The sequence below is a fragment of the Mustela erminea genome, chromosome 2 (genome assembly GCF_009829155.1).
Source record: "Mustela erminea isolate mMusErm1 chromosome 2, mMusErm1.Pri, whole genome shotgun sequence".
Classification (NCBI taxonomy): Eukaryota; Metazoa; Chordata; class Mammalia; order Carnivora; family Mustelidae; genus Mustela; species Mustela erminea.
In genome coordinates, this window is record NC_045615.1 from 13,748,188 (window position 1) to 13,770,226 (window position 22,039).

Consider the following 22,039-nt stretch of genomic DNA (forward strand, 5'->3'; position numbering starts at 1 on the left):
GTGTCATGTCATCAGCAAATAGTGAAAGTTTTCCTTGTGCCTCACAAATTTGGATGTCTTTTATTTTGTTGTTGTTGTTGTCTGATTGCTGTGGCTAGGACTTCTAGTACTATGTTGAATAAAAGCAGTGAGAGTGGCCATCCTTGTGTTGTTCCTGATCTAGGGGAAAAGCTCTCAGTGTTTCTGTATCGAGGATGTTGTTAGCTATGAGTTTTACACATAAGGTCTTCCTAATTTTGAGGTATGTTCCCTCTAAAGCTACTTTGTTGAGGGTTTTTGTCATGAATTGATGTTATACTTTGTCAAATGTTTTTCTGTATCTGTTGAAATGACTATATGGTTTTTATCTTTTTTCTTATTGATGTGATGTATCATGTAGATTGATTTGCAAATATTGAACCATGTCGGCATCCCAGGAACAAATCCCACTTGATCATGGTGAATTTTTTTTAATGTATTATTGGATTTGGTTTGCCAATATTTTGTTGAGGAATTTTGCATTTATGTTCATTAAGGATGTTGGCCTGTAGTTCTCTTTTTTTGTGCTGTCTTTCTCTAGTTTGTTTGTTTGTTTGTTTTTTAAAGACTATTTATTTATTTATTTATTTATTTGACAGACAGAGATCACAAGTAGGCAGAGAGAGAGAGAGGAGGAAGCAGGCTCCCCGCTGAGCAGAGAGCCCGATGTGGGGCTCGATCCCAGGACCCTGGGATCATGACCTGAGCCGAAGGCACAGGCTTTAACCCACTGAGCCACCCAGGTGCCCCTCTAGTTTTGATATCATGGCATGCTGGCCTCATAGAATGAGTTTGGATGTTTTCCTTCCTCTTCCATTTTTTGGAAAAGTTTGAGAGTAGGTATTAACTATTCTTTAAATGTTTGATAGAATTTGCCTATGAAGCAACCTAGTCCTGAACTTTTCTTCATTGGGGGTTTTTTGATTATGGATTCAATTTCATTGCTGGTAATTGGTGTGTTTAAGTTTTCTATTTCTTCTTGTTTTAATTTTGGCAGGTTATATGTTTCCAGGAATTTATCCATTTCTTCTAGGTTATTGAGTTTGTTGGTATATAATTTTTCACAACATTCTCTTATAATCCTTTGTATTTGTTTGGTGTTACGTCTCTTCTTTCACTTGTGATTTTGTTTGAGTCATCTGTTTTGGGAGTTTGTTGTTTTGTTGTTGTTGTTGTTGTTGTTTTGATGACTCTGGCTAGAGGTTAAACAATTTTTTGATCTTTTCAAAGACTCAGCTCCTGGCTTCTTTGATCTGTTCCTTGTTTGTTTGTTTCTATATAATTTATTTTTGTTCTAATCTTTATCATTTCTTTCCTTCTGTTGGTTTTGAGTTTTGCTTGCCCTTCTTTTGTTAGGTCCTTTAAGTGTATGGTTAGACTATTTATTTGAGGTTTTTCTTGTTTCTTTAGATAGGCCTGTAGTGCCATAAGCTTTCCTTTTAGAACAACTTTCTGCATCCCAAAGATTTTGGACTATGGTGTTTTCAGTTTCATTTTTCTTCATGTAATTTTGGTTTTTTCTTTGATTTCTTGGTGACCCATTCATTGTTTAATATCCTTCTATTCAACCTTCATGTATTTGTGCTCCTTCCAGATTTTTTCTTACAGTTGATTTCTAGTTTCATAGCATCATTAGAAAAGATCCATGATATGACTTTGATCTTTTTGATTTATTGAGATTTTATTTCTGGCCTAATATGTGACCTATTCTGGAGAATATTTTATGTGCATTTGTAAAGAATGTGTATTCTGCTATTTTAGGATGAAATGTTAAATCTATCTGGTTAGTGTGTCATTCAAAGTCACTGTTCCTTGTTGATTTTCTGTTTGGATGATCTGTGCATTAATGTAAGTGAGGTGTTAAAGTCTCCCACTATTATCGTATTACTACTGATTAGTTCCTTTATATTTGTTATTAACTGTTTTATGTACTTAGGTACTCCCATTCTAGATGCATAAATATTTAGAATTGTTATAGCTTCTTGTTGGATTATCCTTTTTTTATTATATAGTGTCTTTCTTCGTCTCTTTTTATAATCTTTGTTTTAATGTCTATTTTGTCTGATATAAGTATTGCTACCCCAGCTTTCTTTTGACAGCCATTTGCATGACAAATATTTCTCTGTCCCCTCACTTTGAAATTGCGTATGTCTTTACGTCTGAAATGAGTCACTTGTGGGTGGCATATACATGGATGTTGTTATTGTTTTTTAACCATTTTGTCACCTTATGTCTTTTGTTTGAAACATTTAGTCTACGTTCACATTCAAAGTAATTATTAATCAGTATGCATTTATTACCATTTTGTAACTTTTTTGTAGTACCAAGTTTTTATTTAAATTCCAGTTAGTTAACATAAAGTGCAATATTATTTTCAGTAGAATTCAGCGATTCATCACCTATATTCAACACCCAGTGTTCATCACAACCAGTGCCCTCCTTAATACCTATCTCCCATTTAATAAATCCCCCACCCACCTCCCCTCCAGCAACCCTCAGTTTGTTCTCTATATTTAGGAATCTGTTTTATGATTTGTCTCTCTCCCCCTGCCATTTTCATCTGTTTTATTTCTTAAATTCCACATATGAGCGAAATCATATGGTATTTGTCATTCTTTGACTAATTTTAGTTAGCATAATACACTCTAGCTCCACCCACGTCATTGCAAATGGGAATATTTCATTCTTTTTTAAATTTTTAAAAAATTTTAAAGATTTTATTTATGTATTTATTAATTGGAGAGAGAGCGTATGTGAATAAGGGAGAAAGGGAGAGAGAATCTGAAGCAGACTCCACACTGAGCGCAGAGTTCAACGTGGGGCTCAATCCCACGACTGTGAGATCATGACCTGAGCCAAAACCAGGAGTTGGATGCTTAACCGACTGAGCCACCCAGGCACCCCAAGATTTCATTCTTTTGATAGCTGAGTATATTCAGTATATGTGTGTGTGTGTGTGTGTGTGTGTGTACATACACATGAAGATGTGATATATATATACATAGACACACACATCTATATGTTCTAGGTTATCCTAAACAACTTCTTTATCCATTCATCAGTTGATTGGCATTTGGGCTCTTTCCATAATTTGGCTATTGTAGATAATGTTGCTATTAACATTGGGGTACCTATATCCCTGGGAGTCAATATTTTTGGTTGTTTTTGTAGTTATCTGATTGTTTCTTCTCTTGCTCTCTTTTCTCACAGTTCATTTGTTTTCTTTAGTGATATACCTGGTTTCCTTTGTCTTTTTTTTTTTTCCTTATCTACTATTGTTTTTTTATGTGTGGTTACCATTAGATTTGTATACAACATTTTCTGCATATAGCAGTCTATATTAAGTTGATGGCTACTTAAATTTGAGCCCATTTTTTTGTATACCATGTATCAAACACTACCACATTTTTAGTATATGCTGTCGTACTTTACATCATTTTATATTGTGAATCCCTTGACTGATTTTTACAGATATTCTTACTGCTTTTGTATTTCCTACTTTTCTTAGTTCTCCTTATGGTCTTTCCTTTCCACTCAGAGTCCCTTTTAACATTTCTTGTAGGGCTGGTTTAGTGGGCATGAACTCCTCTAACTTTTGTTTGTCCGAAAAACTCTCTATCTTTCCTTTTATTCTGAATGATAACCTTGCTGGATAGAGTACTATCGGCCACAGATTTTTTTCTTTTTAGCACTCTGAATATATCATGCCACTTTCTTTTGGCCTGTAAAGTTTGTGCTGGAAACCTGCTGATAGCCTTGTGGAGATGTTTCTTGTATGTAACTATCTTTTTTTTCTCTTGCTCTTTAAAAAATTATCTTTATCACTAATTTTTGCCATTTTAATTACTATGTGTCTTGTTGTAGACCTATGTGGGTTGATTTTTTTGGAGGTTCTCTGTGTCTCCTGGATCTAGCTATATGTCCTTCCCCTGGGAAGTTTTCAGCTATGATTTCTACAATTAAATTTTCTGTCCCCTTTTCTCTCTGCTTCTTCATCTGGGAACACTATTAGACAAATATTATTATGACTGATGGAGTTGATGTGTTTCCTAAGTCTATTCTCATTTTGCATAATCTTTTTTTTTTTTTAAACTGCTTAGCTTGATTATTTTCCCTTACTCTGTCCTCCAGGTTGCTAACTCATTCCTCTGCCTGCTATTTATTCCATTTGGTCTATTTTTTTTTAATATGATGATATATATTTATGTAAATATAAAATACAAATATAATACAGTCCCTTTTAAATTGATAGTAACTTAAATTTTAACACTTCATCAAGAAGATCTAAAAATTATAATGATATATGCATCCAACATGAGGGTACCCAAGTCTACAAAACAATTAATAACAAACATAAAGGAATAGTTGATAATAATACAATAATAAGAGGGGACTTTAATACATTTTAAAACTGTATTTTTAACCCCCACCACATTTTACACTTTTTTTTTAATTTTTTATTTTTTATAAACATATATTTTTATCCCCAGGGGTACAGGTCTGTGAATCACCAGGTTTACACACTTCACAGCACTCACCAAAGCACATACCCTCCCCAATGTCCATAATCCCACCCCCTTCTCCCAAACCCCCTCCCCCCAGCAACCCTCAGTTTGTTTTGTGAGATTAAGAGTCACTTATGGTTTGTCTCCCTCCCAATCCCATCTTGTTTCATTTATTCTTCTCCTACCCACTTAAGCCCCCATGTTGCATCACCACTTCCTCACATCAGGGAGATCATATGATAGTTGTCTTTCTCTGCTTGACTTATTTCGCTAAGCATGATACACTCTAGTTCCATCCATGTGTCGCAAATGGCAAGATTTCATTTCTTTTGATGGCTGCATAGTATTCCATTGTGTATATACACCACATCTTCTTGATCCATTCATCTGTGGATGGACATCTAGGTTCTTTCCATAGTTTGGCTATTGTGGACATTGCTGCTATAAACATTCGGGTGCACGTGCCCCTTTGGATCACTACGTTTGTATCTTTAGGGTAAATACCCAATAGTGCAATTGCTGGGTCATAGGGCAGTTCTATTTTCAACATTTTGAGGAACCTCCATGCTGTTTTCCAGAGTGGCTGCACCAGCTTGCATTCCCACCAACAGTGTAGGAGGGTTCCCCTTTCTCCGCATCCTCGCCAGCATCTGTCATTTCCTGACTTGTTGATTTTAGCCATTCTGACTGGTGTGAGGTGATATCTCATTGTGGTTTTGATTTGTATTTCCCTGATGCCGAATGATATGGAACACTTTTTCATGTGTCTGTTGGCCATCTGGATGTCTTCTTTGCAGAAATGTCTGTTCATGTCCTCTGCCCATTTCTTGATTGGATTATTTGTTCTTTGGGTGTTGAGTTTGCTAAGTTCTTTATAGATTCTGGACACTAGTCCTTTATCTGATATGTCGTTTGCAAATATCTTCTCCCATTCTGTCAGTTGTCTTTTGATTTTGTTAACTGTTTCCTTTGCTGTGCAAAAGCTTTTGATCTTGATGTAATCTCAATAGTTCATTTTTGCCCCTGCTTCCCTTGCCTTTGGCGTTGTTCCTAGGAAGATGTTGCTCAGGCTGAGGTCGAAGAGGTTGCTGCCTGTGTTCTCCTCAAGGATTTTGATGGATTCCTTTCGCACATTGAGGTCCTTCATCCATTTTGACTCTATTTTTGTGTGTGGTGTAAGGAAATGGTCCAATTTCATTTTTCTGCATGTGGCTGTCCAATTTTCCCAACACCATTTATTGAAGAGGCTGTCTTTTTTCCATTGGACATTCTTTCCTGCTTTGTCGAAGATTAGTTGACTGTAGAGTTGAGGGTCTATTTCTGGGCTCTCTACTGTTCCATTGATCTATGTGTCTGTTTTTGTGCCAGTACCATGCTGTCTTGATGATGACAGCTTTGTAATAGAGCTTGAAGTCCGGAATTGTGATGCCACCAACGTTGGCTTTCTTTTTCAATATCCCTTTGGCTATTCGAGGTCTTTTCTGGTTCCATATAAATTTTAGAATTATTTGTTCCATTTCTTTGAAAAAGATGGATGGTACTTTGATAGGAATTGCATTAAATGTGTAGATTGCTTTAGGTAGCATAGATAAATATTTTCACAATATTTATTCTTCCAATCCAGGAGCATGGAACATTTTTCCATTTCTTTGTGTCTTCCTCAGTTTCTTTCATGAGTACTTTATAGTTTTCTGAGTATAGATTCTGTGCCTCTTTGGTTAGGTTTATTCCTAGGTATCTTATGGTTTTGGGTGCAATTGTAAATGGGATTGACTCCTTAATTTCTCTTTCTTCTGTCTTGCTGTTGGTGTAGAGAAATGCAACTGATTTCTGTGCATTGATTTTATATCCTGACACTTTACTGAATTCCTGTATAAGTTCTAGCAGTTTTGGAGTGGAGTCTTTTGGGTTTTCCACATATAGTATCATATCATCTGCGAAGAGTGATAATTTGACTTCTTCTTTGCCGATTTGGATGCCTTTAATTTCCTTTTGTTGTCTGATTGCTGAGGCTAGGACCTCTAGTACTATGTTGAATAGCAGTGGTGATAATGGACATCCCTGCCGTGTTCCTGACCTTAGCGGAAAAGCTTTCAGTTTTTCTCCATTGAGAATGATATTTGCGGTGGGTTTTTCATAGATGGCTTTGATGATATTGAGGTATGTGCCCTCTATCCCTACACTTTGAAGAGTTTTGATCAGGAAGGGATGCTGTACTTTGTCAAATGCTTTTTCAGCATCTATTGAGAGTATCATATGGTTCTTGTTCTTTCTTTTATTGACGTGTTGTATCACATTGACTGATTTGCGGATGTTGAACCAACCTTGCAGCCCTGGAATAAATCCCACTTGGTCGTGGTGAATAATCTTTTTAATGTACTGTTGAATCCTATTGGCTAGTATTTTGTTGAGTATTTTCGCATCTGTGTTCATCAAGGATATTGGTCTATAGCTCTCTTTTTTGGTGGGATCCTTGTCTGGTTTTGGGATCAAGGTGATGCTGGCCTCATAAAATGAGTTTGGAAGTTTTCCTTCCATTTCTATTTTTTGGAACAGTTTCAGGAGAATAGGAATTAGTTCTTCTTTAAATGTTTGGTAGAATTCCCCCGGGAAGCCGTCTGGCCCTGGGCTTTTGTTTGTTTGGAGATTTTTAATGACTGTTTCAATCTCCTTACTGATTATGAGTCTGTTCAGGCTTTCTATTTCTACCTGGTTCAGTTGTGGTAGTTTATATGTTTCTAGGAATGCATCCATTTCTTCCAGATTGTCAAATTTATTGGCGTAGAGTTGCTCATAGTATGTTCTTATAATAGTTTGTATTTCTTTGGTGTTAGTTGTGATCTCTCCTCTTTCGTTCATGATTTTATTTATTTGGGTCCTTTCTCTTTTCTTTTTGATAAGTCGGGCCAGGGGTTTATCAATTTTATTAATTCTTTCAAAGAACCAGCTCCTAGTTTCGTTGATTTGTTCTATTGTTTTTTTGGTTTCTATTTCATTGATTTCTGCTCTGATCTTTATGATTTCTCTTCTCCTGCTGGGCTTAGGGTATCTTTCTTGTTCTTTCTCCAGCTCCTTTAGGTGTAGGGTTAGGTTGTGTACCTGAGACCTTTCTTGTTTCTTGAGAAAGGCTTGTACCGCTATATATTTTCCTCTCAGGACTGCCTTTGTTGTGTCCCACAGATTTTGAAGCGCTGTGTTTTCATTATCATTTGTTTCCATGATTTTTTTCAATTCTTCTTTAATTTCCCGGTTGACCCATTCATTCTTTAGAAGGATGCTGTTTAGTCTCCATGTATTCTTTTCAAACTTCCTTTTGTGGTTGAGTTCTAGCTTTAGAGCATTGTGGTCTGAAAATATGCAGGGAATGATCCTAATCTTTTGATACCGGTTGAGTCCTGATTTAGGACCGAGGATGTGATCTATTCTGGAGAATGTTCCATGTGCACTAGAGAAGAATGTGTATTCTGTTGCTTTGGGATGAAATATTCTGAATATATCAGTGATGTCCATCTGGTCCAGTGTGTCGTTTAAGGCCTTTATTTCCTTGCTGATCTTTTGCTTGGATGATCTGTCCATTTCAGTGAGGGGAGTGTTAAAGTCCCCTACTATTATTGTATTATTGTTGATGTGTTTCTTTGATTTTGTTATTAATTGGTTTATATAGTTGGCTGCTCCCACGTTGGGGGCATAGATATTTAAAATTGTTAGATCTTCTTGTTGGACAGACCCTTTGAGTATGATATAGTGTCCTTCCTCATCTCTTATTATAGTCTTTGGCTTAAAATCTAATTGATCTGATATAAGGATTGCCACTCCTGCTTTCTTCTGATGTCCATTAGCATGGTAAATTCTTTTCCACCCCCTCACTTTAAATCTGGAGGTGTCTTCGGGCTTAAAATGAGTTTCTTGGAGGCAACATATAGATGGGTTTTGTTTTTTATCCATTCTGATACCCTGTGTCTTTTGACAGGGGCATTTAGCCCATTAACATTCAGGGTAACTATTGAGAGATATGAATTTAGTGCCATTGTATTGCCTGTAAAGTGACTGTTACTGTATATGGTCTTTGTTCCTTTCTGATCTACCACTTGTAGGCTCTCTCTTTGATTAGAGGACCCCTTTCAAGATTTCCTGTAGAGCTGGTTTGGTGTTTGCAAATTCTTTCAGTTTTTGTTTGTCCTGGAAGCTTTTAATCTCTCCTTCTATTTTCAATGATAGCCTAGCTGGATATAGTATTCTTGGCTGCATGTTTTTCTCGTTTAGTGCTCTGGAAATATCATGCCAGCTCTTTCTGGCCTGCCAGGTCTCTGTGGATAAGTCAGCTGCCAATCTAATATTTTTACCATTGCATGTTACAGACTTCTTTTCCCGGGCTGCTTTCAGGATTTTCTCTTTGTCACTGAGACTTGTAAATTTTACTATTAGGTGACAGGGTGTGGGCCTATTCTTGTTGATTTTGAAGGGCGTTCTCTGAACCTCCTGAATTTTGATGCTCGTTCCCTTTGCCATATTGGGGAAATTCTCCCCAATAATTCTGTCCAGTATACCTTCTGCTCCCCTCTCTCTTTCTTCTTCTTCTGGAATCCCAATTATTCTAATGTTGTTTCGTCTTATGGTGTCACTTATCTCTCGAATCCTCCCCTCGTGGTCCAGTAGCTGTTTGTCCCTCTTTTGCTCAGCTTCTTTATTCTCTGTCATTTGGTCTTCTATATCACTAATTCTTTCTTCTGCCTCATTTATCCTAGCAGTGAGAGCCTCCATTTTTGATTGCACCTCATTAATAGCTTTTTTTATTTCAACTTGGTTAGATTTTAGTTCTTTTATTTCTCCAGAAAGGGCTTTTATATCTCTCGAGAGGGTTTCTCTAATATCTTCCATGCCTTTTTCGAGCCCGGCTAGAACCTTGAGAATTGTCATTCTGCACTCTAGATCTGACATATTACCAATGTCTGTATTGATTAGGTCCCTAGCCTTCGGTACTGCCTCTTGTTCTTTTTTTTGTGTTGAATTTTTCCGTCTTGTCATTTTGTCCAGATAAGAGTATATGAAGGAGCAAGTAAAATACTAAAAGGGTGGCAACAATCCCAGGAAAATATGCTTTAACCAAATTAGAAGAGATCCTAAATCATGAGGGGGGAGAAAGGGGATAAAAAGAGGTTCAAAAAGGAAGAAAGAAAAAAAAAAGAAAAAAGAAAAGAAAAGAAAAGAATTTAAAAAAAGAAAACAAATAAGAAAAATATAAAAAAGAAAAAAATATATATTAGATAAACTGGTTAAAAAACGTTAAAAAAGAAAAAGGTAAAAGTTAAAAAAAAATTTTTACCAGTAGGCGAGAAAAAAAAAAACAAAAACTGAAAAAGAAAAAAATTAAATTAACTGCAAGACTAAAAAAAAAATCACAAGGAAAAAGCCATGAGTTCTGTGCTTTGCTTTCTCCTCCTCTGGAATTCTGCTGCTCTCCTTGGTATTGAAACCGCACTCCTTGGTAGGTGAACTTGGTCTCGGCTGGATTTCTTGTTGATCTTCTGGGGGAGGGGCCTGTTGTAGAGATTCTCAAGTGTCTTTGCCCCAGGCGGAATTGCACTGCCCTTAGCAGGGGCTGGGGTGAGTAATCCGCTGGGGTTTGCTTTCAGGAGCTTTTGTTCCCTGAGCGCTTTCCGTAGAGTTCCGGAGGACGGGACTACAAATGGTGGCCTCCTGGTCTCCGGTCCGGAGATGCCGAGAGCCCGGGGCCCCACTCCTCAGTGCGCCCTCAGAGAACAGCGCCCAGTTACTCCCGTCTGCCTGACCTCCGGCCGCGCTCCGAGCTCACCGAGCCTGCGACTGGTTCAAGGTAACACCGAGCTGCGAGCTTACTGTCGGCTCTGTCTCTGTAGCCGGCTTTCCTGTTCCAATACCCGCAAGCTCTGCGACACTCAGACACCCCCGATCCTTCTGTGACCCTGCGGGACCTGAGGCCACACTGACCCTGCGTGGGCTTCGCCCCGGTTTAGCCTCTGGAGTGATGTCCCTCAGCGGAACAGACTTTTAAAAGTCCTGATTTTGTGCGCCGTTGCTCTGCCGCTTGCCGGGAGCCGGCCCCTCCCCCCGGGGTCTATCTTCCCATGGCTTTGGATTCACTTCTCCGCCGGTCCTACCTTTCAGAAAGTGGTTGTTTTTCTGTTTCCAGAATTGCTGTTCTTCTTCTCTTCGATCTGCCGATGGATTTTCAGGTGTTTGCAATCTTTAGATAAGCTATCTAGCTGATCTCCGGCTAGCTGAAGTAGTCTCAGCCTGCTACTTCTCCGCCATCTTGACTCCTCCCCTCCCATTTGGTCTATTTTTAATTTTGTTTATTGTGTTCCTCATCTCCAATTTTTTTATGTTCTCTATTTCTTTGTTAAGGGTCTCACTTGTGTCCTCACTGTTTTATCAAGCCCAGTGAATACCTTTATGATCATTACCTTAAATTTTCTATCAGTCCCATTACATTTCATTTAAGCCTCTTGTTATGATTTTTTTCCTCATTCTCTCATTTGGGACATATTTTACCTCCTTACTTTGTCTAGTTATCTATGTCTGTTTCTCTGTGTCAGGAATGCCAGGTACATCTCCTGTTCTTGAATATAATGGCCTTATGAAGAAGAGGTCCTATTGTGCCCTGTAATGCAGTGTCTTCTATTCACCAGGAGCTGACATTTCAGAGGTGTCTCCTATGTGTGTTGCATGTGCTCCACTGTTTTGTCCTGGACACCTTTTCTTGCAGTGCAGCCATCTGCAGAGGCTTTTTTGCCTGTTGTGGGCAGTGTATGGCCCCCAGAGGGGGTGGGGTGTACAGTCTTAACAAGGTACATGCTGGTTTTCTTATAAAATGAGACCTGCTGCTGCCACTGAGACTGGGGCCATGTGGGAAGTCTATACAATTTTAAAAAGATGCACCTTAGGCTTCTGCAGGGCCTGCTGATGCCAATGCTGGGACCCAGACCCTGAAAAATGTGTAGGCTGGGAAAGGCAGTGTTGGCAAGGCTTGCACTGGTCTTCTGAGGGAGGAAACCTGCAACACTGGGACTGAGGCAAAAATGACTGGATAGGCTGCTGGATCTGCCAAAATTCATGGGGTAGGGCTTGTTGTGAGCAAGTTATATAGCTGGTCCCTGCTGGTGGCCATGTGTTTATGCTGGGGAAGGGGGAAAGGAAATGGTGCCTGTTCCTGGGTGGCCGTGGCGGGGCAGGGTTAGTGGGTGTTCTCTCTAGGGACAGGCTCTGAAATGAGTAAACTACTCCCCTTCCCTTCCATATGCCCCAGGCATTTTTCAAACTCCTGCTTCTCTGCTGTAACTCCACAAGCAGTTTGTCATACTTTTTTTTTTTTTTTTTTTAAAGCAGGGGCAGAGGGAGAGGGAGAAGCAGGCTTCCAACTGAGCAGGGAGCCCAATGCGGGGCTCGATCCCAGAACCCTAGGAACTTAACCTGAGCTGAAGGCAGACGCTTAAGTACTGAGCCACCCAGGCGCCCCAAATCATACCATTTTTTTAAGGGCAGGGACTCAGCTTCCTATCACCCACCGTCCTGAATCTTCAAGAGCTGAGACTGCTGATTTTTAAAATTCCAGGCTTTAAATCTCACTACTTATAAGAACTCATAAAATTCAGCCCCTCTAGCTTTCAAAATCACATGTTATGGGGATTCATCTTACCTATGCAGGTTCCCCATTGTGACAGTGTTTCTTGCTTTTCTCCACGCTCACAACTCCCTCCCCGCAATGATGGCCACAGTCATTTTCACTCCACACAATGTCTCTGCCCTTCCTATCCTCTTTAATGTGGCCTCTTTTCTACTTTGAGTTGTGGAGTTCATTCTGCAAGTCTTGGGGTCATTTTCTGGGTTATTTACACTGATGTGAATGTTATTTAGTTGTATCCATGGGATGAGGTGAATTTAAGGTCATTTTACTTTGCCATCTTGGCCCCCAGTCAGCTCCCAACTATGATTTTAGAATTTTCTATTATTTTTTCCTGAAATTTTTTGAATCTGTGTTATTATGATCATACAGATTTTGTATTATATCTTCCTATCAGATAGCCCCTTTATTCTCATGAAATAAAAACTATTTCAAGTGATGTTTCTTGACTTAAAGGATCCTATATCTAATATTTGTATAGCTATATCAGGTTTTTTTATTAATGTTCACATGGTATATATATTTTTAATCCTTTACTTTTAATCTTTCTGTGTTCTTATATTTTAAATGTGACTCCTGTGAGGAAGATAAAATTAGGTTTCTTATCATCCAGTCTGACAATCCTCTGCTTAGTATATCAGTAACTATTGATATAGTATGGTTTATATACAAATTTACTATAGGTTTTCTACTTGACCCATATATTTTTTGTTCCATTCTTTTCTTCTTTTAGATTTGTCAAATAATTTTTATCAATCCCTATTTTCCATCTATTAACTTTTAGTTATACTTCATTTTATAATTTTTTAGAGACAAAACAAGTGTTCCTAACTTATTCAGTCTAACAAAATGCATTACCTTATCACTTCTCTGAAACTGGTGGAAGCTTAGAATCTTTGAATTCTATTTAGCAAACCCCCTTCAAGTTATCAATGTAACATATTTTAGTTCCATATATATTTTTTAAATTCCAAAAGACATTATAATTGTTGCTTTGTGTAATATATATTTATATTTATCCACATTTCTGTTTCTTTTCTTTCCATCTTATATTTTATATTTCCATGCAAGATTATTTTTCTTCTGGCAAATAACTCCCTTTCATTATTTTCACATAACCCTGGTGCCAGCAAATTCCTTTAGTTTCCATTTGGTTTAAAAATTTTATTTCACCATCATTTCAGGAGTGTATTTTACTAGGCTAGGCTTCTAGACTGTTTCTTTCATCACTCTAAAGATGCCAGTACATTACATTCTGTGTTTCACTATTTCTGCTGAGAAGTCAGCTGTCATTTTTATTGTTGTTTCCTTGTAGATAATGTGCCTTTTTTTCCCTTCTGGCTGCTTTGATGATTTTTACTGTCTTTGGTTTTCAGCAGTTTTACTATGATATGCCTGGTTGTGATTTTCTTTGTGTTTCTCTTGCTTGAGGTTCTCTGACCTTCTTGAATATGCAGATTGATATTCATAAGTTTTCACAAATGCTTATTCGATACTTCTTGAATATTGATTTTGTCTCATTCCTTTTTCTTTTCTTCTCCTTCTGAAACTATAATTATAGAAATAATAGGCGCTATGAATGTGTTCCACATGTCTCCTGTGCTGTGCATGCTTCCTTTTCTTCCTCTTGGCACTTGACTTGTCTTCTAGTTAACTAATTCTGTGTTTGGCTGTGTCTAATCATCTAATCAGCTGCCGAAACCACCCATTTAATTATTAATTTCAGATATTATATTTTTTTAGTTCCACCAAATCCGTTGGCTCTTCATAATTTACATTTCTTAGTTCTGAATCTTTTCATTTATTCTGTCTACCTTGTCTTTATTTTATTTAACATATTAATTATGATTAACCTAAAACCCCCTTTGTGCTACCACCAATATGTGAATCCTATGTGTTTTTGTTTCTGTTCATGTCTTAAAATCTATTTTGGTATTAGTATAACTTTACCAGTCATCTTTTGGCTAGTGTTTTTACATAGCTTCTTCTGCATTATTTTTCTTTCAACCTTTCTGTGCTCTTATATGTAATATATGTAAGTAGCATATAATTGATTTTTCTTTTTCATACTGTCAATGTTAATGTCCAGATTACAGAGTTATATTTTCTTGGTTCTTTCGATGGTTAATTTTTAAATTTAATTAATTTTAATCAATTCAAGTACTCAACATTGTGTATTTAGAAAAAGAAAAGGAAGAGAGGTTCCACTTCCTGTTGTCTTCCACATGAGAGGAATCCCCTGCTCTCTCTTCGGTAGATATATTAAAGGGTTGGCCATCTCAATCCAACCAAAGACTTAAGTAGGTTATAGCTGTTTCTGCAGTCAAATCTCATATTGAATCAGTATTTCTCTCACCAATCCTGATTTTCTGATTGAGAACCTAGCAGGTCTCAAACTCCTCAGCTTTGAAAGTCTGCAGGAGATCTGGGGTTTCCAGCCTAGATCTCCAGCCGCAGCCCAGACAGCTTCAACCTGGTACCTATCCTAAGGAGGACATAGGTGGTAATCTTGAGGCAGATTGCTTTAAGTGGTGGATCTTTGGAGACTGCAGATATTTCTCTATGGCTTAGGTTATTGTTTTAACTTTTTAGTCATGCACTCAGCTTGCAGTTGTGCACTTGGGTCCTCTCAAGTTTCTCATCTCTCCTGCAGACCCACCCAACTACTAAAACTTCACTGGATTCCTCTGCTCCTGTGCATGGTCTCTTTTTTGTCCAAGTCTGATTCTCAGCTTATAGTCATTATTGGTAAATGGTCCCAGAGAAGAGGAGGGACATCAGCTCATTCCACAACAGTACCATTTTTCTGAAATTATAGTTCATTTACTCCTCATGGCTCTCACAGTTGTCCTATGCTGTGATTCTTAAAAAAAAAAAAAAGAAAGAAAGAAAGAAAAAAAAAATCTTCTCCCATTCCATGGGTTGCCTCTTTGTTTTGTTGACTGTTTCCTTTGCTGTGCAGAAGCTTTTGATCTTGATGAAGTCCCAAAAGTTCATCTTCGCTTTTGTTTCCTTTGCCTTTGGAGACATAGCTTGAAAGAAGTTGCTGTGGCTGATATCGAAGAGGTTACTGCCTATGTTCTCCTCTAGGATTCTGATGGATTCCTGTCTCATGTTGAGGTCTTTTATCCATTTTGAGTTTATCTTTATGTACGGTGTAAGAGAATGGTCGAGTTTCATTCTTCTACATATAGCTGTCCAGTTTTCCCAGCACCATTTATTGAAGAGACTATCTTTTTCCCACTGTATATTTTTTCCTGTTTTGTCGAATATTATTTGACCATAGAGTTGAGGATCCATATCTGGGCTCTCTACTCTGTTCCACTGGTCTATGTGTCTGTTTTTATGCCAGTATCATGCTGTCTTGGTGATCATAGCTTTGTAGTAAAGCTTGAAATCAGGTAATGTGATGCCCCCAGTTTTATTTTTGTTTTTCAACATTTCCTTAACAATTCAGGGTCTCTTCAGATTCCATACAAATTTTTGGATTATTTGCTCTAGCTCTTTGAAAAATACTGGTGGAATTTTGATCGAAATGGCATTAAAAGTATAGATTGCTCTAGGCAGTAGAGACATTTTAACAATGTTTATTCTTCTGATCCAAGAGCATAGAATGGTCTTCCATCTTTTTGTGTCTTCTTCAATTTCTTTCATAAGTGTTCTGTAGTTCCTCGAGTACAGCTCCTTTACCTCTTTGATTGGTTTATTCCCAGGTAGCTTATGGTTCTTGGTGCTATAGTAAATGGAATCGATTCTCTAATTTCCCTGTCTGTATTTTCATTGTTAGTGTATAAGAAAGCTACTGATTTCTGTACATTGACTTTGTATCCTGCCACGTTGCTGAATTGTTGTATGAGTTCTAGTAGTTTGGGAGTGGAGTCTTTTGGGTTTTCCATATAAAGAATCATGTCATCTGCAAAGAGAGAGAGTTTGACTTCTTCATTGCCAATCTGGATACCTTTTATTTCTCTTTGTTGTCTGATTGCTGTTGCTAGGACTTCTAATACTAAGTTGAACAAGAGTGGTGAGAGTGGACATCCTTGTTGTGTTCCTGATCTCAACGGGAAGGCTGCAAGCTTTTTCTCATTGAGGATAATAGTCAACAAAACAAAGAGGCAACCCACGGAATGGGAGAAGATATTTGCAAATGACAGTACAGACAAAAGGTTTATATGCAGGATCTATAAAGAACTCCTCAAACTCAACACACACAAAACAGACAGTCATATAAAAAAATGGGCAGAAGATATGAACAGACACTTCTCCAATGAAGACATACAAATGGCTATCAGACACATCAAAAAATGTTCATCATCACTAGCCATCAGGGAGATTCAAATTAAAACCACATTGAGATAACACCTTACACCAGTTAGAATGGCCAAAATTAGCAAGAGAGGAAACAACATTTGTTGGAGGGGATGTGGAGAAAGGGGAACCCTCTTACACTGTTGGTGGGAATGCAAGTTGGTGCAGCCAATTTGGAAAACAGTGTGGAGATTCCTCAAGAAATTAAAAATAGAGCTTTCCTATGACCCTTAGAGAGAGAGATCTTTCCCTTACCCTAAAGATAAAGATGTAGTGAAAAGAAGGGCCATCTGGACCCCAATGTTTATAGCAGCAATGGCCACAATCACCAAACTATGCAAAGAACTAAGATGCCCTTCAACCGACGAATGGATAAGGAAGATGTGGTCCATATACACTATGAAGTATTATGCCTCCATCAGAAAGGATGAATACCCAACCTTTGTAGCAACATGCATGGGACTGAATGAGATTATGCTGAGTGAAATAAGTCAAGCAGAGAGAGTCAATTATCAAATGGTTTCACTTATTTGTGGAGCATAGCAAATAGCATGGAGGACATGGGGAATTAGAGAGGAGAAGGGAGTTGAGGGAAATTGGAAGGGGAGGTGAACCATGAGAGAATATGGACTCTGAAAAACAATCTGAGGGTTTTGAAGGGGGCAGGGGGTGGGAGGTTGGGGGAAACCAGGTGGTGGGTATTAGGGAGGGCACGGATTGCATGGAGCACTGGGTGTGGTGCAAAAACAATGAATACTGTTACACTGAAAAGAAATTTAAAAAAAAAATCCAGGCTTTTTTTGTTGATACTATGAGAGTACTGATCTACTATAACTTATGGCATACTACCCAGACTTGGTTTTTGTTTTTGTTTTCATACCATTGGAAAGGAAAATCCTTGCCCCCAGGGCAACAGTATCTACCAGGATTGTTGGCTTCAACACTGGCAATGGGAATCTTCAGCATAGTATGTTTTTCCTCTCAGATATTAGTCATAAGCATGTCAAAGCTATTCTCTTTATCTTGAGAAAAAGGAAAAACTTGGTCCTAGATTCTTAACAGAGATTATCAAGGAAGGAGGGGGGTACTCAGGGGTAATGCCAATTTTAAGTGAGGTAGCAAAAGGTGTATTGGAGAGGAATTTTAAAGTTGCAGTTTGACACTGGACTCTGCCTTTTATTGGGTTATATTAAACAAGTCATTCACTTCTCTGTCTCAGCTTCCTGGAATTTGAAATAAGGTTTGTTTGACTCTAAAACCTATATTTTACTCACTGCACTGATGCTGTCACAATTGCACATAGGGGATCCCAGACTTGGATCTTTTCTGTCTGTTTGAAACAGATCCTAATAAAAAGGAAGTCTTCAAAGAGAATTGTGGCTTTCTGGCTGCCATGAGAAATAGGTAATTGTCCTCTGAAATTATTTCATCAGTGCTAGAGTGGAATGAGGACTCAAGATTAGGGAAAGGCTAAAAGGGCTAAGGACAATCAAGATCTACCTACTCTCTCCTTCCATCTAAGAAGGCTGAAAATCTGCAAGTTAAGGGTCCTGGAGCTGAACAGAGGATTCCCCCAAGGTCCCATGGTTCTGGGGAACAGAAACCACCCTAAGATGCCATGGAAAGGAGGCTGGGGAACTGAGAGGGTGTGAGGACAAGGCATGACAGAGCCTGAGGGCCTACGTCAATTCATCACCACTCTTTTGACCTAGTTTAGGGACCATCAGTCTGGTGGCATCTACTTCAAGAGAAAGAAATCTAACACATAAACATATGTGGGGGAGGATAGCAGAGCTATTTGGGACAGAAGACAAATTAAGAAATAGAAAGTTTTCCCTATGGATTTTAGCCTGTTTCTTTTCTACTTCTGTATTTGAGCAATGCCCTGATTCTTTTTTTTTTTTTTTTCTTTTTTTTTTTAACCAGACAGTCAGGGTATTTGAACACAAAATGACAGAGACTCAACTCCAGTTTCATTAATTCCATCTGGGGCAGAGGGGATAAAGTAGGTCCTGGGCTTGTGCCTTCATAGAAGAATTGATTACATTCTGACTGATTCTGATATGAGTGAAGAACTAAAGTCTTCCATGAATGCTAGAATTAGTCTCAATATTGAGCTTGTTCCCTTAATGCATTCCCCCCCCCCCCAACCACCCAAGAACTCACATGGGCTCCTGAGTCTTCCTTCACCTTCTGAGCTAGAATAAGGGAGACTGATGGTCCTGAAAGACAAAAGGCCTATCACGTAAAACAGGAAAACTGATCAAGGCCAAAACAAGTTGAATCAAATTAGTCAGTTCCCTAATAGGGGTCAGAAATGGGACTGAGCAATCCTCCTAAGGATGTTTTGAGAAAACTGTCTCTTTGTAAACTAACAAATTCTGAGAACCACGCATTTTGCAAGTGTTGTATCATTTTATGATCCTAACAACAAATTGGGGAAATACGATATTGTTATCCACATTTAATTCTGTGCCCCAGATACTGGTTTTGATACTTAGCACTATGCTGGCCCTACTAACCTCTCCCAGGCTTATAGTAACTGTCGTCTTAGAAAACTGGCCAGACTCTTTCTGTAGCAGGTAAGTCTACCCTGTGGTCTCCTTCACTTTAATGTCTCTGATATCTTTGACTCCTGAGCTTCTTCCGGTGTGAACGTTGGATTAAGTGGCTCCAAGGGCTTCTCCCAGTTGTATCATTTGGTGACTCTAGTACCATCCACCCCTCCATAATCTTGGTTTCCATTACTTAGAGCCTTCTTGTTTCTCAATATGCAAACACCTGCAGAGTCTTGTCCTTCACACGAAATTTTCACAGATCTCTCCTTGAATTCTCATAGACCCCTGTAGGCAGAAGCACTAATTCCTTTTTAGAGACAAGTAAACACAAGCTGAGAAATAGAAGTGAACTTTTCCTGGGGTTTGCCGACTTTAAAGGTCCTGCTCTCCACCCCACCCCACACAGCCTCTCTCACTGCCCTTCTCCCTCTATCCACCCTGTTCTTCTTCTTGCTGATACACTGGGCTAAACCCAGAATTCAGGCTTTGCTCCCTGCTTGTTTCCCAGGAAACCAGTCCATCAGGGAGTTCACCCAATTACATGGTTTCAATTACTATTTGTTGAGAGATATTCTTTATTCCCAGCTCTTAACCAACATGTGCTCTCCTATCTACATGCAATTCCACTTGTGATTTTGTGGGCGTTTCTCCTTTCCTGAGGTATTTTCTCCATACATCCACATATTTTGTAAGTGCGTTGGTATAAAGATAAAAATATTAGTCTAAATTAAAACGTTGTCTTTGAAATTTTTTCTTCTGATCATAAAAGAAATTACAACATTTTTGTGAGCCCCCTTAAAGTATTGTTGCCCTAGGCAATGTAATAGCGTGTCTTTGTCTTTAATAATGAAAAATTGGCCTTACGTACATGATTCTTCTGAGACTGCAAAATAACCATCCACAAGAGTTAATCAGAACAAACCTGCAGCCTGGGGAATAAATAGTTCTTGTTTCCACCAACTAGGGTAGAAAATCTCTTAATTCTTAGGGCATGCAGTAGGAGGCTCCTAAGTGGGTTAAGTCTTAGTCCTAGGCTAAATGCTGCTTTGGCCCCACCTAAGAAAGCTTAAAAGCAAGTCCTGAAAGGATTAAATGGTTTAAAAGTAACTTAGATGCATCACAGAATAAAGCTCAGCAGTACTTGTAGAAATACAAAAATATCCAACACCCAAAAGATAAAATCCATAAGGTCTCTGGCATTTACTCAAATATTACTAGGCACAGCAAAAATCATAAAATAAGACCCACAATAGGCATAGTCACTAAACCAAAAGGGACTCAGAAATGACACCACAGATGATATTGTTAATAGACAAGGGCATTTAAACAGTTATTATAAATGTATTCAATATGTTTAAAAAGCTTAGAGGAAAGATCACACATGTTAGTGGAGACATGGAAGATGAAACCCCCAATCAAATATCAATAAATGAAAATCACAGTATCTGAGATGAAAAATACACTATGGAATTAACAACAGATTAAAGATTCTAAAAGAAAACAGTAGTAAACTTGAAGACAATTAGAAAGCAATAGAACTGAAACCATCAAAAAACCTTCAGCAACAAAAAAGGCTGAAAACAATTATCACAGTATTATGGGGACATTTAATTGTCACCCCCAAGAAGGGGAGGGGGCAGACACAATATTTTAAGATTTAATGGTAGAAGGTTTGCAAGCTTCGTTAGAAACTATAAACCCACAGGTTCACGCACAAGAAACATGAAGAAGATTACACCAAGGCACATCATAATTGTATTAGCTTCCCAAGGCTGCCATAACAAACTACCATAGATGGGATGGCTTAAGACAATAGAGATTTATTCTCTCACAGTTCTGGAAACTGGAAGTCTGAAACCAAAATGTCAGCAGGGCCAGGCTCTCTGTGATGGCTACAGTGGTAGAACCTTCCTTGCTTCTTCCTAGGTTCTGGTGGTTCCCAGAAATTTTTGGCATTCTTTGGCTTTCAGCTGCATCTCTCCAAACTCTGCCTCCATAATCATATGCAGATTGTTCTGTGTGTCCATGTCTTTACATGACATTCTCCTCTCTGTGTATCTGTGTTCAAATTTGTCTCATTCTATGAGGACAGCAGTCATTGGACCAGGGTTCATCCTAGCTCAATATGACCTCATCTAAACTTGATTACATCTGCAAAGACTATTTCCAAATAAGGTCACATTCACAGATATCAAAGCATGGGACTTGAACATATGATGTGGGGCAACACAACTTTATACACTACAATAATCAACTTACCTAAAACTAGTAATTAAGAGAAAAATCTTAAAAGCAGTCAGGTGGGTGAAAAATTATGTACATATGTGCAAAGGATGATAGCAGGTTTTTCACTGAAAGCAATATAAGCCAAAAAAATAAGGACAAGAAAGCAATATCTTAAAATTCCTGGGAAAAAAGACATCAACCTAGAAAAATATGTCTCATGAACAAAGGTGGAATAAAGACTTTTTCAGACACCAAAATCTCAAAAAAAAAAAAAATCACTAGCAAAACTGTACTATAAGAATTATTGAAGGAAGTCCTCTACACAGAGGGCAGGTGACACTCAATGGAAATATAAATCTACCAAATGAACGAAGAACACTAGAAATGTTAACTATGTGGGTAAATATAAAATAATTTTCTCATTATTTAAATCTTTTTATAAAATGATTGTTTAAAGGAAAAATGGGGGTACCTGGGTGGCTCAGTTGGTTAAGCACCTGACTCTTGATTTTGGCTCAGGTCATAATCTCAAGGTCCTGGGATCAAGCCCTTATCCAGCTCCAGACTCAACAAGGAATCTGCTTTATGTTATCTCTCTCGCTCTCCCTCTGTCCCTTTTTCCCACTCTCTTGCTCTCTACAATAATAAATAAACAAACAAATCTTTAAAAAATGAGGCAAAAATAACAATGTGTTGTGGAGTTTATGATGTATGCAGGATAAAATGTATGATAGCAGTGGTATAGTAACCAGAAGCAGAGAAAT

General features: G+C 38.2%; 2 long non-coding RNA genes across 3 annotated transcripts in view; one reads left to right on the forward strand and one right to left on the reverse strand.

Annotated features, from left to right (window-relative positions):
* Positions 1-22,039, reverse strand: part of LOC116584255 — a 38,562-nt gene that overhangs the window by 9,434 nt on the left and 7,089 nt on the right. For both annotated transcript variants that reach the window (XR_004283119.1, XR_004283118.1), the window contains exon 3: positions 18,658-18,713. This is a non-coding gene — a long non-coding RNA (uncharacterized LOC116584255). The remainder of the gene's footprint in view (positions 1-18,657; positions 18,714-22,039) is intronic.
* LOC116584254 overlaps positions 1-22,039 on the forward strand; it is a 46,877-nt gene that overhangs the window by 4,026 nt on the left and 20,812 nt on the right. The window lies entirely within an intron of this gene.